Raw genomic sequence first — 19,381 nt, forward strand, 5'->3', positions numbered from 1 at the left:
CCCCACTTAAGTTAACTTAAATCTACTGAGCTCAGATTCATAAACTAAGGGACAAAGGCAATGCAGCAGCACAAATCAATTAACACAAACATCAATGACAACAAAAAATGCAAATTGTCAAAGCAAGCAGCAGTATATCTTAATTAGCAAAGCAAATGCAACATTACAACTAATATGAGCCAATGTGCAACAACAAGAAAAATAAATCAGTAGCAAAACAGGTTTAGCAGAGTAATACGTAGTGAAATTCAGTAGCATTATGCCTAGCGAACAGCAGCAGCAAATATATACCTAAACATGACAAAGCTCACATCTTAACACTAGAGTGCTGCATTACAGCATAACATAATCTACAACCAAGTTACCCAGTCGTTAAAAAAATTATGTATGCAATTCCTGTGACAGGAAATGTCTATTTGTGCTCCCTTTTTTAAGAAAGTAGACCATAAAATTATTATCTGTAGAAAGGAAACATTTCTATTAGTACATGTATTACATCTTACTTTAACCAGTGCTTCAGTCCAGCTAGAAACTAGATATTAAACAATATATATATATATATATATATATATATATATATATATATATATATTTCCACGTCTTCAATTGTTTTATATATAGTCTGTCTTGCACCACGACGGCGACTGTATCTTCTGTATGGCATCTTGGCAGCGATCAATGCAGTTGCCTGTGCAGCAGCAGCAGCGCGAATGATCCGCTCCGCGGTCAGCGCTCGCTTTTATGGCCGCGCGACTGCGCGGCGAGAGATAAGGGACTTAGAAAATTTCACAGTGCCAGCAGAGCGTTATCCCGTACGCGGGCACTAGTAACACTAGGTGCCCGCTATGCTATGATGCTATGATGCAAGCAAGGCATGAAACATCATTTCACTAGCTGTATAGCATTTCAATATATATCAGAGATTACGAGCTCCAAAGTGTAATTATATGTCATCAGGTACGAGCATGTATTTGTGGTGTTTTCTACAAAGAAATGTCAATAGCAAGTTTAATGGCCTCTTTTTTTCCAGGCAACTGTCGCATAGCTGGGCGCCTACAGCGCATTACATCAAGGTCACTTACCTTCCTTAGCGAAATATTTACGACAGCAGTTTCCGCTATGGTGACAGTCATAAAAAAGATTTCACAGGTCGAAAAATTACAGTAGAAACGTGCAGAAACGAAATCTTATGAATAGCAGTGTTGTGATACTCACATTCACGCATGTACACACATTTCATAACTTTAAAGTACGTTTCTTGGCTTCCAGCATCCTTTTCACAAAACAATGTCCCTAACCTCTTCTCATTATTCATATACATATAAACACATAATCTTCTTCGTATAGCATTGTCTTATTGGTCATAAACATATCTCAACTGCATAACACACATCGTTGTCGCAATAATAACATCATACCATCTCAGTCACATCTTAAAATCGTCGTATCTTTCTTCAGTAATTTCAAAACATAAAAAAAAAATTTCTCTGCTCATTCCAATAGTGTCATCTACTTCAAACGTACTTCAAAAATCATGATCCCATACCAGATACCTCATTCAATGCTCTCATAGTATCACAAAGGTTCCAAAAAGTATGAACAGTTCACAAAGTACAGACAAAATACAATTTCGTAAGTGTGAATTCACTGACGTGGTACAAAAAATGTTTGTCTCTCTTAAATGATCAGATGGCTGTGTAATTCTGTGTTAGAGAAATATTGTAGCGATGTGTAAAGTTGTATAAGCAAATACCATATTAGCTAGGGCTCCTTGAGCTTGCCACACGCTTAGTACACAAAGTAGACGTGTACCCCAGAGGATTAATGTAATTATACCCCCAGGTGTTACAGATTACAGCAACGGAATGAAACGTCTCACCGAAAACCTTCTTTATAATTTTGTAATTCAAGAATCTTACTAAAAATGTTCCAAGTACAAAAATTTAATCACTCAAATGCATTTCCTGTAGCGTTATACTGTGTATCTTGCTAGAAGAAAATTTCTGTCATTATTTAACGGTAAAAATGTGCCAAGAGTCATAGTTATCGTCCTCCATAAGCAAAGTTCTGTAGAAGTCAATGTACTTACCTCGTAACAAACAAAAGTGAAATGCTGTGCGTATAGATATCGTAGTTATTAGGTACATTACCATGACCAAGAAAGTACTGCACTGTACTGCTGTGCTATGGAAAAGGCTGTCTCGTTGTAGTTATACCGCAAAAGTTACTACAAAAACATGTGCTACTTTCCTGAATAACACAGAAAAACAGTGCATCTATAAAACAGATACAGCGCAAAAGCAACAACGTAGATTGTGTCACTCATTAATAACGACGTGATATAATCGTGTAGCTGTCAAATAAACCAAATACTAAGTCATTTGTAATCTCTCAGAAAGTACACTACTGGCCATTAGAATTGCTACACCATTGGACAAATATATTATACTAGAACTGTCATGCGATTACATATTCACGCAATTTGGGTGCATAGATCCTCAGAAATCAGAACCCAGAACAACCACCTCTGGCCGTAATAACAGCCTTGATACGCCTGGGCATTGAGTCAAACAGATCTTGGATGGCGTGTACAGGTACAGTTGCTCATGCAGCTTCAACATGATACTACAGTTCATCAAGAGTAGTGGCTGGCTTACTGTGACGAGCCAGTTGCTCGGCCACCATTGACCATACGTTTTCAATTGCTGAGAGATCTGTAGAATGTGATGGCCAGGGCAGCAATCGAACGTCTTCTGTATCTAGGAAGGCCCTTACAGGACCTGCAACATGCGGTCGTTCATTATTCTGCTGAAATGTAGGGTTTCGCAGGGATCAAAGGAACAGTAGAGCCACGGGACGTAACACATTTGAAATGTAACGTCCACTGTTCAAAGTGCCGTCAATGTGAACAAGAGGTGACCGAGACGTGTAACCAAAGGCACTCCAAACCATCACGCTGAATGATACACCCATATGGCGATGACGAGTACACGCTTCCAATGCGCGTTCACCGCGATGTCGCAAAACACGGATACGACCATCATGGTGCTGTAAACAGAACCTGGATTCATTCGAAAAAATGACGTTTTTCCATTCGTGCACCCAGGTTCGTCGTTGAGTACACCATCGCAGGCGCTCCCGTCTGTGATGCAGCGTCAAGGGTAACCGCAGCGACGGTCTCCGAGCTGATAGTCCATGCTGCTGCAAACGTCGTCAAACTGATCGTGCAGATGGTTGTTGTCTTGCAAACGTCCCCATCTGTTGACTCAGGGATCGAGACGTGGCTACACGATCCGTTACAGCCATGCGGATACGATGCCTGTCATCTCGACTGCTAGTGATACGAGGCCGTTGGGATCCAGCACTGCGTTCCGTATTACCCCCCTGAACCCACGGATTCCATATTCTGCTAACAGTCATTGGATATCGACCAACGCAAGCAGCAATGTCGCGATACGATAAACTGCAATCGCGATAGGCTACAATCCGACCTTTATCAAAGTCGGAAACGTGATGGTACGCATTGCTCCTCCTTACACGAGGTATCACAACAACGTTTCACCAGGCAACGCCGGTCAACTGCCTTTTGTGTATGAGAAATCGGTAGGAAACTTTCCTCATGTCAGGACGATGTAGGTGTCGGCACCGGCGCCAATCTTGTGTGAATGCTGTGAAAAGCTAATCATTTGCATATCACAGCATCTTCTTCCTGTGAATTCAATTTCGTGTCTGTAGCACGTCATCTTCATGGTGTAGCAATTTTAATGGCCAGTAGTGTACTTTAAATCCACAATGTATTTTCAAGTAAACCAAAATGCTGCATTGAAATCTCATCATCAGTATATGTTCTAAATATGTAAGCCTTATAGTCGTTTCGTAATCGTGCAACTAACAAGCAAGAATGTATACACAATAACACTGTGTTGTCTGTTCACTATAACAATGCATTCGTAATTTCTGTCTAAGTAAGTTCCCTAGGTTCTTGACTGGATAGTTAACTTGAAAACATTGTTGCATGTTAACAGTTTCTAAGTGTGACAAAGTGTACTAGTAACGTGATGTAGAAAGCTTATGGCAAAGGCTAAGTTAAAAAGCAGATTAACTCTCAATGAACGTGTTTTACATGTGAAATGTTGTGTAAACCTTTACTCTTCCTAGTACACAGAGTTTCAACTTCAACACAATTATCGGGTGGTATACGTCAGATTCTGTAAGGTCCATTGTAAATCAGAAACAATTTGTGACTCAAGTGTTCCTTCTTATGTGACAGTGAATGAGCTATAATGAGAACTTTCTGACCAATATATAGTCTCTTTGCACTTGCTTTACCATGTAGTTTTCTCCTTGTGTCTGCAGCAGAATTTATAATTTTGATAGCCAATTCAATTATGTCTTGGTTTCGAGGTTTACGTGTATTCAGAAAAGGTACAAGCTCTCTGATTCTCTTCGGTGGTTCTTCGTTCTTCAGTACAAGAATAGGTGGTAAAGTAGCACGTTTTGAAATAAGTGTAAATATCTGTCCTAATACGGACGCCTTCTGTGACAACAAAGTCTGCAAAGCTTATTGATTTCTTTCATAATCCGTCCAGACGGGTTACAATGTGGTGAGTGCAATGAAATAAAAACAGTTTTGATTTTATGATTCCGAAGCATGCGTGACCAAACAGCAGATCTGAATTGCAGTCCGTTATCTGAAATGACTTTACTAACGTATCCAACTTCACGTAAGAAATTTTTAACAAAGGCGTCGGATACAGACGGTCCAGTGGCTTTACGTAACGGTGTTAAAGAAACAAATTTTGAAGTAAGTTCAACAGCAACTAAAACGTACAAAAATCCATTCGATGTTCTGACAAGGGGTCCCAAGAGATCAACAGCAGCAATTCTTTTAATTTAGAAGGAATGATAGGAAACAACGGAGCTCGATGTGAGATGGTTTACCCTTACAAATAGACAAGACTCTTCGAATTCTCTTTTCCATATTGTTAAAATAACAAGTCGACCGAAGAATATGTTAGCATTTTCGTGGACCAAAGTGTGCGTAACTGAAATGAATGTACCAAGTGAGCTTATTGACAAAATCGTCAGGAATGCAAAGTACCCATAGATTGTCATCAACAGTGCTAAGTTTGAAGAGTATGTTGTTTCTAACCAGGTAATAATGCCGAATCTGTGTGTGTGTCTTTTCATGCCATTTACTTTTGATGTCTTTCCAAATCGGATCCTTATCTTGTTCATGAACAATGTCCTTTAAAGTTGTGGCGACGAAGTTTTCAAAGGCGATTTTCTGAATGTAAAGAATACTGAAAGTTTTCTCGAGGTTGCCTTCTGTGTTACTTTTCTCAAGCCCAGCCGGTGCGCGTGACAGTGCGTCCGCAACAATGTTCTCCTTGCCGCGAATGTAGACTACTGTGAAGTGGAATTCTTGCAGAAACAATGACCAACGTTTTAACCTGTCATGATTTAATTTTGAAGACATTAGAGATTGTAATACACGAGGATCGTTGTATGCTTTTACGTGTCTACCAGAAAGAAAGAAACGGAATTTGTTAAATGCCCAAACGATAGCTAAAGCTTCTAATTCAGTAGCGGAATAATTTTTTTCAGATTTTCTTAGCACGTGGCTAGTAAAAGCAATGCTTTTCTGAACAGTAGTGTCATTTTCTATGACTTCTTGAAATAAATAGGCTCCAAGACCGACTTTAAAGGCTCCGTGCTAAGGCAGAAATCTTGTGACAGATCTGGATGAGCTAGTGTTGAAGCCTTCAGTAGCGCTTCTTTCAAAGAATTAAATTCCAACTGTGCCTCTTCGTCGCAGGTGCAAATAGTATTTTTTCCAGTGAGAGAACAAAGTTTTGGTGTAACTAGAATTTGCATATTCAGAAAACGACGGTAAAAATTTAGGAGACCTAGAAAACTGCGGACTTGTTTATCTGTGGATGGAACTGAAATGGTTCTGATTGCTTCTAACTTTTCAGGATCCGGCTGAATGCCTTCAGAAGAAATAATGTGTCTCAAAAACTTCACCTTTGTCCTATCAAATTCAGACTTTTCCAAGTTAACTGTAATTCCAGATTCTGCAAAAATACGTAACACACTATTGAGGATGCGATTATGTTGTTCCCATGAGGCTTCTGCTATTAGAATATCGTCCACATGTAAGGTGATGTGACGTTTTAAGAACTGAGGTACAGTGGAATTTAGTCCAGGAATGAATGCTGCAGAAGAAATGTTGAAACCAGGAGAAGTTGAAATTGATAACAACCGAAACAAAGGAAAGCTGTGTATTTTCTACATTCTGGATGAAGTTCGATGTGATAAAAGCTGGATCTGAGATCAGTAGGAGACAACACATTTAGGAAATAAAATTTTGATTAATTTCAATGTTTGCGGCCTGTCTTTTTCAGGAATGATGATAGTATTGATTTGTATCGAATCTAAGACAAGCCTGATCGATCCATTTTTCTTCTCTACAACATGTAATGGATTGTTGTATGAGCTTACTGCAGGCTCAATAATGCCCTCGTCAAGCATAGATTGTATTTCTGTTCTAACACGGTTGCTATAATGTGCCGGAATTACGTATGGTCTAACACAGAACTTAGTATGCTCACGAACACGAAATTGGTATTGAAATCCCGTGATTGTTCCTGTTTTGTGAGTAAGAACTGTGGAATGTACTTGTAAAATCTCAAAACGGTCCTGACTATCAGTGTCATTACAATTCTCAATTGTTTCAATTTTATTCTGAATCAACTCATTAGTATCATATACGCCGTCGATATCATCCCTGTCAATACTTTCAGAATGATTGTTAGGATCCAGTTCCGTCGGAAGTTCCGAACTGTTGTCTAACAAGAAGTAAAGCTGATTAATTTCTTCATCATGGTTTGAGAGCCAATCTTCAAATTTCTAAGCTATTGACTTACCTTCTTTCTCTAAACTTATTTCGGCATTGTGAAAGTTTAAGATTATTTTGTGTTGATTCAAAAAGTCTTCTCTCAATATAATTTCTGTCGACAATAATGGAACGATAAGAAAGTTCATAGTGAATCTGTGGCTTTGACAAAAGAATTCTAAGTTAGTTTGTTGGCCTACATGTACACTTTTTCCAAAAATTGCACTTTGTAATTTAATCTTACGTAAATGATTTGTGGGGCAATGGTTCGATTTGTTGCATTTGCTGAAAGCTGTTCCACTAATTACTGAAATGGGACTGCCAGAGTCAAGTACTGCCGTAAATTTTACGTCATTTACTGTAATATGAATTACAGGATATGCAATGTTGTTATGTTTTACGTCGTGTTCCTGGAGTAAGATGTTCCTAATGTCTTACATTTTTACGTAATTAATAGCCACGGAAACTACGTCGTCAGCTTCATAAGTACGTTTTGTGGCTGCCAGCGGTGTGAGTCATTGTCTACTGTCTCTTCGTTGTCGCGGGTCGTTATTGGGATTTGGAGATCTAACCTCTACAATTCAACTTCTCGAGAGGGCGCTGCCCTGTTTGAATCCCGCCAGTTCTGATGACATTCAGGTCTGTCGTTATGTCGGTAGTTTCCATAGTTTCTTTTATGTCGGTCATGTGGTGGAGAATTTCTCCCGGAATCGTAACTGTGAGGTGGACCGTTGCGTCTGAAGTTCTTCTGTCTCCCTTCATAATAATTATTTTGGTCCCCATATTTTCTGTTTCTCTAATTGTCTCTGTCATAGTCATTACCGCAGAGAGGTGATTTTTCCCAGTAATTGTTATTACTCTGCCAATGGCTGTCATACGAGTTGTGTCTGTTTTGTTCACGACTTGCGTTGTAAGAATAGCCTTGCCGTGTCCAGTTATTATTTCTGTCGTCACGGTATTGTGACGAATGTGCCCTGTAATTGTTGTTCTCCTGGTTTCGCGTCAAGCGATTGTCACTGTCAATTCACAATTCTCGTAAGAGTCCTTCGATATCGTCTTTGTAACGTCCTTAAATGTTCAATCAATTTGATTAAGCAAATGCGGATGAGTTCTGAGGGGCTCTATAGGTTTGGCAGATACTGATTCTTGTGCAACATGTCTTCAAGATATTAGGCAAGACTGCAAAATTCAGATTGTTTAGTGTTTCATCATTATGATGCTGTTTTTTACTCAGTCTTGAGTAGATTGAGACCAATATGCTGAGAGGAAGGCATGATAAAATTCTCCTTCACAGTGACAGTCGCGAATGATCGAATGCATTCTTACAGCAGGTTCATTTTCCAAATAGCCACACACAAATTCTAATTTGTGCTCTAATGGCCAGTTGGGAGGAAAAAAATGAGAGGATTGATGAAGCCATGATTGTGGATGAATGTCGTTGCCAGAATTCTTAAATGTTTTGAATTTACGTGTAGTAAGGAACAGCTAATAGTCAAAATCATCGTGTCGGCGAGTCGCATATCGGTCATTGTTACGTCGTGTCGGTGGTTCCATCTCAAAATTCGGTGCACCTTTCCAACTTCTTTCATAATTTCCGAAATGCCCTGTGTTATTGTTTTGTGGCTTTTCCGTATTTCTAAGTCCCTTTTCCCGTATTGGAGAGCGAGTCTCCTTTGAACTATGTAATTCTTGTATTGCTTGTGCCAACTGATCTTATACTTCCCGGATTTCTCTTTTGTGTTGCGTATTATTTTGATTCTGATTTTGTTTGAATTTTTTAATTTGTTTGTATTCTTCTGTGTCAGTAAAGGCTACTGGTATTGTGTCATTCAGATCATCATGTACCTTTGTAGATAAGTTAGTGAACTGACCCGAAAGTTCGGCTACTTTCTCGGATAATGAACTGATGATTTCTTCCGTGTGTTTTTCTGAACCAAGTTTTAGAGCATCTACTGTGTCCTTTAAGTTTTCCTGAGTTTTTGTAAGTTGCGTAACCGAATCGGTAAATGCAACTGAGGCAATTTTAGCTTGCAAGGTTAGTGATTTTCATGAACAATAGTTTGCAGTTCTTTTATAGCTGCTTCGTAATCTGTAACGCATTTTCATGGCGCGAAAAAGTAGGTTGAAAATGCTCACAAATTTGTGTTTTTAGGTCATTACAAACTTTTTTACATTTCGATTCGATTTTAAGTAACTCAGCAGTTAAACATTCACGTGTTTGTTCAGGCGTGGTGTCTAACTTTTGAAGCTGTTGCTGTGTTTGCCTCTGATTTTGTTCCATTTGTTTTTGATTTTGTTTCATTTGTAGCATTAATTGCAATAATAATGTATTAGTGTCTGGAATCTGTTCCTCTGCGCTTTTCGGCAGTGCATTTGCACCAGCAACATTCGCATTTTGAAAAGCAGAAAACGTGTCTTGACTTAATTGAGAAAAAGGTGAGGAGGCAAAACCTGAATCTATGGTATTTGCAAAATTGTGCCTTGTCATTTCGGGCTCCTGGGATGAGCTGTTGCCGACTGATCGATCGACAGTACTACCCTGTTCACTAGCTGTTTCACCGTCTACACGATTATTTATTGCCTGGTCCATTCCCCTACGCACAATAACCTATACCCTTCATGAATCACTTACCTTACAAATATCTTCGTTACTCGAACTACTGCAATACAGAGAGCGCCAATACTGCGAGCTAAATAAAAGATTCTAACTACTGAATTCACTAACTACTGATAGGCATAGTTAGCAAATGAAAGATTTTGATAGAGAACAATGTATTTACCTTAATAGTGTTCAAAAGTCTTATACAGGGTGAGTCACCTAACGTTACCGCTGGATATATTTCGTAAACCACATCAAATACTGACGAACCGATTCCACAGAAAGTGAGGAGAGGGGCTAGTGTAATTGTTTAATGCAAACCATACAAAATGCACGGAAGTATGTTTTTAACACAAACCTACGTTTTTTTAAATGGAACCACGTTAGTTTTGTTAGCAAATCTGAACATATAAACAAATACCTAATCAGTGCCGTTTGTTGCATTGTAAAATGTTAATTACATCCGGAGATATTGTAACCTAAAGTTGACGCATGAAACCTCCGACGTTCAGTTGCGTGTTGTAACAAACACGGGCCACGGTCGGCGAGCAGCATCTGCAGGGACATGTTTACGATGACGACCGTGTTTACGAGTGTGGCTGTAGTGCACTGTTGTGGTTTGGTCTAACTGTCGCAGTGTCCGCATGTAGCGCTTGCTGCTACTGGTATTCTGCATTCGTCTCCGTACGCAGACCAACTGTAGTACACCGTGTTACCAGACGTCTGTGATAGTGTAGTGTTGTAGGAACTGTGACCATGGTGTATTCGAACTCTGAAAAGGCGGAGATGATACTCATCTATGGCGAGTGTCGACGAAATGCAGCTGAATCCTGCAGGGTGTATGCAGAACGGTACCCGGACAGAGAGCATCCCACGTGCCGCACATTGCAGAACATCTACCGCCAACTGTATGCAACAGGTATGGTCGTAGCACGCAAACGGGTCCGTAACAGGCCCGTCACAGGAGAAGCGGGTGCAGTTGGCCTGACATGCCGGGACACACTCTATTCCAGTCCGTAATTGAAAACGGAAACAACGTGTGTACGTGTACCTCACCCCTCATGGTAATGTACATGTGCGTCAGTGAAAAAGACTAGTAAAAAGGTGTTAGCATGTGGACGTAATGTGCTGTTCCAGTCTCTTCTGTACCTAAGGTCCATCACCGTTCCCTTTGGATCCCTACGTAATTCGGTGCTCTCCGATAGACACGATCGAACAGCGGAGGAGTGGTACTCAAGCGCCAACTTTAGGTTTCAATATCTCCAGATGTAATTAGCATTTTGCAATGCAACAAACGGCACTGATTACGTATTTGTTTATATGTTCAGATGTGCTAACAAAACTAACGGGGTTCCATTTAAAAAAACGTAGGTTTATGTTAAAAACATACTTCCGTGCATTTTTTTATGGTTTGTATTAACCAATTACACTAGCCCCTCTCCTCACGTTCGGTCTGTGGAATCGATTCGTCAGTATTTGATGTGGTTTACGAAATATATCCAGCGGTAATGTTAGGTGACTCACCCTGTATATACCTATCAATTCATGACATCCATCTTTACAAATTTCCTTCTTCTGGCGGACACACGTCCAGGTCGTCCGCTTACAGTAACCTCACAAAAAACCACTGCTGGCGGCTCACCTCCAACTGCACAACGCTGTTCACATCCAACTGCCCAATACTGCAATAGTGAATATTCCAACAATGAGTCCAACGAGCCACAGACTGCACACAGCACAGTCAGTGATTTTCATACAGAGCGCTACGTGGCGTTAACAATATAAAAACCTAAACAGACGACTTACAAGTTATACAGCCACGATTTGACACAACGTGACCACTTCCTGGACCAAATTAATTTACTGCAACAGTATTTTAATGAAAAAAAAAGTTACAAAATTCGGCTACACTCAGACAATTTATCAGAAATTTAGCGTTGCTGCTTCTGGAACATGGGGTCCCGGGTTCGATTCCTAGCCCGGTTGGGGATTTTCTCTGCGCAGGGACTGGATGATTATGTTGTCCTCATCATTTGATCATCATCATCATCATTCGTGACAGTGGCTACATTGGACTTTGTAAAACTGGACTGTGTAAAATATGGGACCTCTGTATGGGCGCTGATCACAGCGCAGTTGAGCGCCCCTCAATCAGTAGTTAAGTAAATACCTGGCAAAAATAGTGACATACTCATAAGTAAAAAAGCAATTATGATGAAGTATGAGGTTCGTATTCATTCACTTTCTGTGTTATTATGGAGAATATGAAATCAGGACTCACACAGAAAAATGTAAGTGCTCGTTTTTCCAGCTCGCCGTTCGAGAGTGGAGCGGTAGAGAGACAGCATGAAGGTGGTTCATTGAACATAGTGCCAGGCACCTTATTTTGAATAGCAGAATAATGACGTAGATGTAGATATAGATGAGGTTATTACAAACATTTCCATAACCAAAAGATATAAAAAACCTAATAAATTAAGCAGTAAAATAGATACAGATATGTAACTGTCAAGGATGATAGCTGTAGCGCAATGCAATCATCTGAGATATAGTTCGTTGCAACCGTGTGCAGCATTTAAAAGTTGTTCATTCAGAGGTTCATCATGGAAATATTTGATGATGATGAGGTCCCCCCGAGAAGCGTAGGGAATGATACGGGAGACCCGCACCGGCGACTAGGCAAGGCTGTAGCAGAGGTGGTTTGCCATTGCCTTCCACCGACCGTAATGGGGATGAATGACGATGGTGATGAAGACAACACAACAACACCCAGTCATCTCGTGGCAGGGAAAATCCCTGACACCGCCAGGAATCGAACCCGGGATCCCGTGCGCGGGAATCGAGTGCGCTAGCAAAAGACCACGAGCTAGTTCCTGTAATATTGAAGATATTGACATTTTTGTTGTGTCACTGGATGTGCCTCACTTATCTAAGACTGCAGACGTATTCAGACTAGCTTCAATATTTGACTGTGATTTATTGTCGAATTTCATGGTGTTATAAGGGGTCACGTTTCAGCTTGTCTCATTCTGGAGCACAGACGACCCTGTTAAGCGATCGACGCGTCATCCGAATTCTCTTTATCAGGATTTTCCCAATTTCCGTCCAAGCCTTTGTACCTCGGCCACAGCGGTCGTTGCCCCTGGACCGGCCGCGGCGCTTTGGCGGCCCGGGGCTATCCGCCAGAGCTCAGCCTCACAACCAAATTCACCTCACCTCACATCAGCTGCCAGGCGCCCTGTAACTCGCCTACAAACACGTAACGTTACAGTACTTTGTCTGTGTATCCTCTGTTACATTTTTACTTTATTTACTCCTTTCAGTATACTGTGGGCGTAAAATTCGTTTTCTGTCGGAATGTGTCCTACGTTAAGCCTTTGTAGCATCGTACCCGCAGCCTGCGAGCTGTCTCTTTTATTCAACCGGTTCTGACCTGCCCATCTCGTTTTGTCCTCACGAGGGAATCACTAAGGGAAAGACACCATTTCTGCGTTAGTTCTCGAAGCGAACGGGCATCAACGGAGCCTCCTGCAATATTAAAACGGAACCAAGCTCACAGCTAGGACGAATATATTACGGATGAATCAGTGGACATACTAAACAAGTAAGATACCACATTGCTATCCCTGGAACAAGAGAAGAAATAACTGGTACAGTGTACTATTGTATAGACTGTTACAGAAACTGGATACTTTTTTTAAAAATAAGAGGTGGAGCGCCTCCACGGCCACAGCGGCATTATGGTCAACTTAGAAGGTCTACTGCCATCTCTGCATGAGGGTTAGTTTTCACTAAAGTGAGGTTCAAAAATGGCTCAGAGGACTATGGGACTAAAAATCGGAGGTCATCAGTCCTCTAGAACTACATAAACCTAACTAACCTAAGGACATCACACACATCGATGCCCGAGGCAGGACTCGAGCCTGCGACCGTAGCAGTCGCGCGGTTCAGGACTGAAGCGCCTAGAACCGCTCGGCTACTGCGGCCGGATAAAGTGAGGTGTCGCAGGATGTGGGTATTGCGATGTTCGCGTACGTCTGGTTAAGGTTAACCATTAATACGCACTCATCTAGTGATAGATTGGTTCGAAAGTCGAACGAAGGGTAGCGGTTTGAAGGACAGAGGGGAAAAAAGTGTCAAGTCAAGAGCCAAGGCAAAAAACCTCTGCGATGGTTAGGTCCGGTAGTAAGAGCAGTAGCTCATGTCTACGACAGGTTGTGCAAGGGTAGGCTTTGTTACTAGTGGGTATCATGCCTGTCGATACCTTTCACGTTGTGCGGTGTTGTTACACGGCGGCTGCCGCTGGGTGCCGGTGATGATCTCTCGGTCAGCGTCAGCGTACATGTAACAAGTTCATCACCGTTTTGTGTCCCATAGGTCATATATCAGATGCACAGTGTAGGGTCACGTTGTGCGTCAGTGAGCGAGCTCGTCGGTTTCCGTGCTGTAGCCTGTTGGTCTGCTTTAATTAAATTTGTGGTAAGGTCTTATGGGACCAAACTGCTGAGGTCATCGGTCCCTCGGCTTTAATAGCAGCTGGCATATCCAGGCAGCGTTGCTGAAAAGCAGGGGTTTGCCGACGTTTGTCGCTTGCCGGTGTATGTTAGCTTGCCATAGGTGGTTATGCCCTAGCTAGTAGTGTCTTTCCCCGCTAATGCTCCATCTACGGTTGTGATACTATTGATGTTATTAATTCCCGGGGAACTCTTGGCTGGGAACTGTAGAGGAAGAGAGTGAAGGGCTTACTGCACATGCAATCGTTGGAAAAAAATGCCTTCCAGTTAACAGTTAGAAATCTGTTGTTTTTATAAATGTATTCACGAGAATATCATGTAAAGTCAAAACATTGGGCAATAACTTCAGGAGATAAGAACAATCTTTTTCTCTGATTACAGGTAAACGCAGTAAGACTTGCCAAATTTCATCCAAAATAGACATTGAAATCGTCGCAAGAAAAAGCACGAGCAAAGTAAAAAATAATAAACTTCAATGGCGATGGAAGAACCCAGTGGAAAAGACTGGAAAAAATCACAAGAACTAAAGATCGAATACTTGGTTTACTATCGTTTCGAAGAAGCAAGACAGGACGAACGTCTGGTTACAACCTGAACGTTGCCGCAGTGGGTGTGGTGGCACCGGCTTTGTTACAGTTCGAAGAGTTTGAATATAAAGCATCGCAAAAGTGGTTGTGATACCTTCAAGGCAAAGGCCAGGATTCGGTAGAGACATGTTACCAAAGGGATGCGAATATCACATCAGCAGTAAACGAACGTCGTCGCACCGTGAAAAAGTCACGGTGCTTACTGTTAGCTAATTAGACATTCATATACCTCCATCTACTGTATAACACTTCTGGTAAACTCCTGCCAATAGTCTCCATCTGTCTTCAAGAAGTTAGCGGACAATTCGGTTGTCGAATACAATAAGAGATGAACCAACTAATGGAATAACATCCGAACGTGTAATCGACCGCCAGCCAGAGTGGCCAAGCGGTTCTAGGCGCTTCAGTCTGGAAGCGCGCGACCGCTACGGTCGCAGGTTCGAATCCTACCTCGGGCATGGATGTGTGTGATGTCCTTAGGTTAGTTCGGTTTAAGTGCTTCTAAGTTCTAGGGGACTGATGACCTCAGAAGTTAAGTCCCATGGTGCTCAGAGCCATTTGAACCACTTGAACGTGTAATCAAACACCAGAGAATCCGGGAAGCTGACAACAGAAACATAAGAACAGTTCTTGCACAAAGGTATGCAACCACAAGTTAAAGTGGAGTCATTCCTGTTAATTATTGATTCGTGAGGTGGACAGGACTACAAAAATTCATGGACGGACTTGAACTACTAGCCTGCCCTTTAAATTAATTACTCCTGCGATGTATAGTCTACCTTTACCGACAGTATAAAATGCGGAATTGCTTCACGCTGGTTATACAGCAAAGGAATATTACAACTAAACGCGACGCAATAAAAATCCATCCATCGATACATAATCGATTGCAAGGGCCAGTTTTCGGAAAAATGATTTGATATTCGTGGTTTGCGGCGAAATTATTGCCAAGGCATGAAATCTTCAGCTATGTTAACGACTTTCTTAACCGAGTGAGATTCATACGAAGAAATGTGAATTTGTCAAACCTGTCTTTGCTCGGCGCTAACGGTTTTCGAGTTTCTGTGTTTCGAAGCTTTATACTATTGCTGTCATCCGAGAGAATGGAATAGATCTTCCTGAAGCATAAACATCAGAACATAATATAAGAATTAATACACGAACTGATATGAGAATGAAATAAAGGAATATGAGAATTTAAAAAGATTAGAAACGCTGGAAACACCATAAGCACACGTATAATAAATGTATGACACTTATTGTGAAATCCAGTTAGATTTACTCAATTAATATAACGCCCTTGTATCCCCTAACTTGATAAAAAAAAAACTCGTGCAGCAATCTTCTACGGACATGGATACATAAGTGAAAATAAATAAATAAACAAAATAAAATAAAATGAAAACAATAACCGGGTTTCAAATAGAGGGAGCAAAATTGTTGAGCTATGAAACTACCCACTGCGTCACCATTTCCGATGAAACTGAAGCGTACTCAAAGCCACAGGAAGTACATAAGATACTTTGTCAGCCGGTGGTGTCCCAGAAACGGTCGAGTATCTGCGAATAAGCCGGGCCACGTGTTTGCAACTCCTCCACTGAGTGAAGTTTCTGGGAAATCCGATTGAGGCTCTTACCGGGTTCCCCACGCTACTTCAAGAGTCTGCACAACGCGCAACACAGCGAAAAGGTAGACTGGGCTATAAGCAGCTCTTAACACTCAGTTCCCTGAAACTTCAATCGCACAGCTATTTTACACTACTAATACTGTGTGTTAACGTCTCTTCCCACATTTTTCTCTTTGTGTGAAATAGCTACTCTCAAGATACACTGTAGGGATTTTGATGTGGGTTTCACTAACAAACATACAGATTCTCGAGAAAGGTTTGTGTATATCATTCATAAATATGCAAATACGCAAGCTGGCTGCCGATTAAGTCTTGACGACTGAGAACTGTCCTGGTGTATTAAGTATGTCTTGTGTATGCCACTTACATGACTTAACGTGACTCCTCTCGAACAGGCCATGAAGGCCCAACAGTACTGACCGGCCGCCGTGTCAACCTCAGCTCATAGGCGTCACTGGGTGCGGATATGGAGGGCATGTGGTAAACACACCGCTCTCCCGGCCGTATGTCAGTTTCCTAGACCGGAGCCGCTACTTCTCAATCAAGTAGCTCCTCAGTTTGCCTCTCAAGGGCTGAGTGCACCCCGCTTGCCAACAGCGCTCGGCAGACCAGATGGTCACCCATCGAGCCCGACAGCGGTTAACTTCGGTGATCTGACGGAAACCGGTGTAACCACTGCGGCAATGCCGTTGGCACTTACATGACTTAAGTTGTACTAGAATTTAGGGTTAGTACTCAGTTACCTAACTTTGTTCTCTGAATTTAAGTCGTAACTCTCCGCAGCTGATAAACAGATACTTCGAAGTAGAGCAAGGTGCAGATATACTAGTTTTTGCGAAACAAACCTGACAAATACGGACTCAGATTTCGAATAGCTGCTAACTTCTTATCCAAATACGCTTGCAATGTCTTCCGTACCTTAGTAAGAAGCAAGACCGACCAGACAACGAACCATTGGTAGTGTATGTCGTTCTTCACATCATGAAGAAAGAACGTAACAACAGGTATCTTCCTCATATCCCTTCACCTTGCCAAGAAACTTCCACAGAAGAAAACGCCGTTGGTGAAAACAACAAAACTCGCCGACAAATCTCCGACGGCGTGAATAATAATTCTGGACTACATTTTACCATCGTCTTGAGAAAGACTGATGAGGTAGAGCGCACCCTCACAGCATACTACGGGAAGACGAAAAGAATATCATTCTCAATACACCACATTCTGAAGTAGCCGTGAGCGCAGAAAAAAAACCCATAGAAACTGTTATTTTCTATAACGCCACAAAGCGTCATGTGGACGTCATTGATCAAATGATACGTAAATACAGAACTACGGTTGCTTGCAAGCATGTATTTACAATACCCTGGACATTGCGGCAGTAAATTGTTGGGTCATATACATTCAAATGACCAAAATATCCTGAAGAGGAAAGCGTTTCTGCTCCAGCTGGTAAATAAACTCACGGACAGGAAACACCAAAGAGCGGGACAGGAGCGAGGAAGCCAATCGAAAGAAGCCAAACAAATAAAACAACCGATAGACGTGTAAAATAGATTGTGCGAAGAAAACAAGATCAAGAGTACCTACGAAATTTGCGAAAATCCCTTCTGCACAAAATGCGTACATAAAATACCAAAAATCAGTGCAATGTCCGAATTTAACGTTTAAAAACAAACAATGAGATAAATGAAGAAATGTTAGGAAGCAGGTCACATTTCTGGGTGGTAAATGCAACTTCTGTATCCCGAACAGTAATCCAAAAGTGTTAGAACTTCGAGGTAAGGTTTGATTGAAATGTGTATATGACATAAAAATGAATGGAAAACTTAAAGGTCTTACTTTAACAATACTGTGTATTTTTAATGGAAATCTCAGAGGTCAAATTACCCCGTTCGAGCTGTCCTAGCGTTAGTGTAATCCGTCCAAAGCCGAGACAGGTCGATAGTCGAAGTACAAAGAAGACTGTATCTTTAATAAATCTCTGCTGATACGCTGAAGGTGAGTCATTCTAATGCATAATAATTTAAATAATGTGGCAGGGAAAAAGATTGCGGGTTTCGAAATAAACGGCACAAGTCTTTTACCTGTTTTGAGTTTTTGACATACACTTGTAGCGTTGTTTGTTAATTGTATAATAAAGTTTACGATTACGTTGAATGAAGTCTGATATGTGGAAGGGTACAGAACTCGAATTGTCGTGTTGCGTGTTGTAACTGCAAGCGGTGTGGTTACTCTGTGTTATTGTCAGCAAAACTTTACACGATTCGATTGGACAATGCGACTCCCAATACCAATAAAGAAATACAGTCACTGCAAAATACATTCAGCCCCTTAGGCACTGAATCATCTGGTCCTGTTCAAAACTGATACCTATGGTCCCTGTGCACATAAATAAATTAAATTATCTTACCTCTAGAGCAGCAACGGTGGAACTCAATATATTCTGGTATCTCATAAAAAAATGTAAATGCTACAGGCTCAGCAGTGTGCAATGCTGGACATAATACTTGAAAGGCACATGGAATTCATTTAGCTGATAAACGAGAACATTTAAGAAAATCCAACTTCTTTGAAAGATATATGACCCGGACTGGGACGCGGTACTGATTATTGTGAATTACTAACACTCAGTTTTTTTAGCAAAATTATATTGCAAGTTAAGTTCGGCTTTTCAAAAACATCTGACAATTGAAGTGACTTTACTCACAATTCATTCACAAACAATGAGATTGAAACAGCAAGTATTATTTACCTTCATTAATCCAACATAAATGGAGATCATCAAATTATACATTTAACAAATCTTAAAAGCATCGCAAAAATAAAGTATCTAACTAGCCTTTTTATCAAAACTGTTTACGTACACTGTGGGTTACTCAACAATTACAAATTATCACTCAGCTCATCTATACTAACGCGATGGCAAAACAAAAATAATAAATATTTAACATTTTTACCTTGCTTGCATGAAGGCTTCTGCTTTTATTTCAACAATACTGACATACCTACATTAATCTGACTCTTGATGGCTTCACACAGCACACCACAGAAACGGACAGCTACTTACGACCGAGCACCCAGCGCTCTCTTACTGCCACACTAGCAGAACAGTATCTTTGGCTGTGCGGTCTCGCACAGTCAGCGATGCGCATTATC

Source organism: Schistocerca americana, chromosome 2 (assembly GCF_021461395.2).
Source record: "Schistocerca americana isolate TAMUIC-IGC-003095 chromosome 2, iqSchAmer2.1, whole genome shotgun sequence".
Taxonomy (NCBI): Eukaryota; Metazoa; Arthropoda; class Insecta; order Orthoptera; family Acrididae; genus Schistocerca; species Schistocerca americana.